Below are 3,965 nucleotides of genomic sequence, written 5' to 3'. Positions count from 1 at the left end.
TGTTCTGAGGATTCAAACTTTTGTGGCAAAAACTTTACCCATTGAGCCATCTCCCCAGTCCTCAAGGACTTTTGTAATCTGGGCCCTAACAAGGTCTCTAGGACTCTCTCTGTATGATTCACGGCCCCAACCTCCAAGCCGTTGTGCAAACTCTATCATAATCTTCCGCTGTAGTAACCTGACAATACAGGGCTGAAGAGAGAGCTCAGCATCTGAAAGGACTGCTTGCTCTTCTAGAGGACCAACCAGGGTTTCATTCCCAACCCACAACTGCCTGTAATTCCAGTCTGGGGATCCGATGCCCTCTTAGGCTCTTCAGGCACTTGGTGCATAGACATACATGCAGACAAATACCCAAACACATAAAATAAAATTTAAAGGTTGGGTGAAGAAAAGGACAGAGATTTATTATTTAACTTTTTTTAAAGAGAAAGAAATTTGATGGTCTATTTTTGCTATGGCAAAAGCAACAGTAGTAGAAAGTCCTTTAGACAGGAAAGTGTTTGGCACATCTGAAAACAAGCATGGTGGAACAGAGCAGAGGAACAGGTGTGGGAAGACAGGTCAAAGGAAGCCAAGGAAGCTCACAGGCCACGCAGGTCACAACGGAAAAGATGGGATGTCAGCACATCAGAGGACACGACTCAGCTCACATATCAAAAAGAACCTTCTAGATTCTGTGTCAAAAAACAAAGCACAGATCAATTTGGATAGAAGCAAGAAGACAGTGTGGAGGCAATAACAGGATGATACAGGCAAAGGCCACAGAGGCCACACTCTGGATATATTCCAGGAGGAGACTATGTGTTTCCTAATGAGTTTGATTTGGGATGGGAGAGAAAGAAGGAAGGCAAGATGACTGCGTCAAGATTTTTGTCCTGAGTTTCAGGGAGGACCCAGTTATCATCTACTGAGAGAGACAATGCTGTAGATATCACAAGTTTGGGGGCTGAGATGAGTCATGTCGGAGATGATTCTAGACATCCAAATGGAGCCGGCTGGCAAGAACAATGACAGTGATAACAGTAATCACAGCTGCACATAAATTGAGCTCCGGGTTGGGGTGCAGTTCAATAGTGGAATGCTTGCTAGCAGGAGTAAAGCCCTGAATGTCCTCCCTACCACCACCACCACTACCACAATAATAATAATAATAATAATAATAATAATAATAATAATAATAATAGAAAAAATTAAAACCATCGTACTCACTCTGAGCCAGGCACCTTCCCAACACTTAACATGTCTGAGTCACTTAATCCTCATAACATTCCTATGATTATGGAACTATCGTTATCCCCTTTCACAGATGAGGAAATCTACAAGTCTGGTGTTCAGTGGAGAACCTGTACTAGCGTTATAAACATGGAAATCATCAGTGTGTGGGTGACATAAATTCACCTGGGCATGGAGGACCACAGGCTAAAGCCAGATTCTCCAAAGTTTAGAGAGTGGAGAGATCAGGAACACCAACAGGGGAGAAAGGAAGAACAACACCCAGGGACCAGGACATTAGAGAACGGTATAAAAAATGCACAGTGCATGGAGCCTCCTGGGTGATTCTAGTGAGGGCTCAGGAGACAGAGTAGAGACCTAGTCTGGGATATAAATGAGGTTCCACCGGAAATTGAACTGAAGGTTACCTGTGTTATACCACCAAAAAGAATGTGGATGCATCATGTCCATAACATAAGATTTTGTAGAAGCTGGATGTGGTGGTGCACACTTTTAATCCCAGCACTGGTGAGTCACTGGCAGGAGGATCTCTGTAAGTTCAAGACCAGCCCAATCTACATAGCAACCTCCAGGACAGTCAGGACTCTATAGAGAGAGAGACCTGTCTCGAAAAGCCAAAACCAAACTGAAATAAATAAAAAAAAATTAAAAAAAGATTTTGGCCAGGCGGTGGTGGCACACGCCTTAAATCCCAGCACTCAGGAGGCAGAAGCAGGTGGATTTCTGTGAGTTCAAGGCCAGCCTGGTCTACAGAGTGCATTCCATGACAGGCTCCAAAGCTACAGAGAAACCTGGTCTCAAAAAACCAAAACAAAAAAGACTTCATGGAAAGTTAAAGTTAGAGATAACACAGTAGGTCACTGAGTGGAAATTTCACAACAGAACACTTAGACTGTGGCATGACTATTACTGGATATTCTTAGATTTCCAATGAAATGAAAAGCTGAGTGAAAAGATTTACAAGATTCACAGCTTGGACCGGAGGCAGGGGGAGCCAAAAGCATGTTCAGGAGGAGAGTTCAAAGTAGAGATTGGCACAGGTAAAAAGGATGCATGGGCTAACTGGAGGGAGAGCAGGAAAGGCCTCAGTGATGTCTCAAAACTCTTCAAGGCCTCCCCTCTCCTTGTCGGCCAACAGGCCTAGAAGTCCACACTCGTTTCAAGGACTGAAGGATACTTCCCACAGGTGCACTGCCCAAGGCTGCCTTCAGGACTCAGCTTTCTAGCCATCAAACAAGCCCAGGTGAGTTTCTGTACACAGCAAACCTTAGTATCCCCATGGTCTTGTGGGCACACAAAGTGTACGAACTGTGGTGGCTTGCACTCAGGTTTCACGGCAAAGTTTGGGAGACCAAGCAGAAGTTTCCCAAGGTGCGGTTTGAAGAATGACCAGTGGGAGGTTTCCCACAGTGTCAGGTAGAAGAATGACCAGTGGAGTGGTACCTAGTAGAGTCGTGGGAATGGAACCACAGTGATGACCCCAGAAAGGGAGTACTTCTAGGCACATCCATCCAGGAAGGCTACTCACAACACACAGCCATCCCTCCCACAGGTGGCTGTGATTTATACAGCCACCAGGAAAGCCAGAGAAAGTTCAGCCCAGTACCTTGAGGGCCGACACCCTCATATAGTGTGCATAAGGTAACAGATTCAAGGATTTAGGATGCAGTGTCTGACCTGCTGGATTTCAGTCTTGCATTAAGACTATCAATTCTTTTCTAGAAGGGAGACTGCCTAGTTTGCTTCTCTGATGCTGTGATGAAACCCTGACAAAAAAGCAACTTAGGGAAGAAAGGGTTTATTTGACTTACAGTCCATCATTGAGGGAAGGCAGGGCAGGAACTCAAGGCAGGAGCCTGGAGGCAGGAACTGAAGCAGACCATGGAATAACACTGCTTACTGGCTTGCTCCCTCTGACCTGCTCAAATACCTTTTCTTTACAGCCCAGGCCTATCTGCGCAGGGGTAACACAGCCACAGTGATCTGGGGCCCCTACATCAATCAGCAATCAAGAAATGTCCCACAGACATGCCAGCAGGACAATCTGACTGAGGCAATTCCCTATCCCTAGGTGTGTCAAGTCAACAGCCAAGGTCAGCCATCACAGAGTGTATATACCTTGTGTCTGTCCTACACCATGTATTGGAGATAAATAAATTGGTTTGATTTTACAAGTTTGCTTGTTAGAAAGAGTGTAGGGGTGAGATGGGTTGTTGGTTTTGTGTACTGTTTGTTTGTTTTTTTTCTCATCACTATGACAAAGCATCTGACAAGATCAACTTGAAGAGAGAAGGGTTTATTCTGGCTCACAGTTGGGGTTTAGGGGTGCAGAGTACAGTGAGTGCATCACAGCAGAGTAGTCATGGAAGTGAGAGGGTAGGCAGCTGATCACATCACATTCACAGTCAGGAAGCAGAGGGAGGCGTGTTCCCCTGTTCCGCTAGCTTTCTCTTTTTCCCTACAGTTTAGAACTCCAGCCCATGGGGTGGTGCCTCCCACACTTAGGTGGGTCTTCCCAGCTCCTTAGCCTAGTCTAAACAATCCCTTCCTCACAGAAAAGTCCACAGATGTGTCTCTCCAGTAGTTCTAGATTCTGTCAACTTGACAACATTACAGGGAACCTAGGACAAATGCTATGGTTTCAGTATGGTTTGTCCCCTCCAAAATCCAAGTTGAAATTGAACTCCCACTGTGAGGTATTAAGAGAATGAAAACAATCCCACTCTAAC

Source organism: Cricetulus griseus, chromosome 3 (genome assembly GCF_003668045.3).
Source record: "Cricetulus griseus strain 17A/GY chromosome 3, alternate assembly CriGri-PICRH-1.0, whole genome shotgun sequence".
In the NCBI taxonomy this organism is placed as follows: domain Eukaryota; kingdom Metazoa; phylum Chordata; class Mammalia; order Rodentia; family Cricetidae; genus Cricetulus; species Cricetulus griseus.
The sequence above is the reverse complement of the archived record's forward strand: the minus strand, read 5'-3'. Positions refer to the sequence as shown.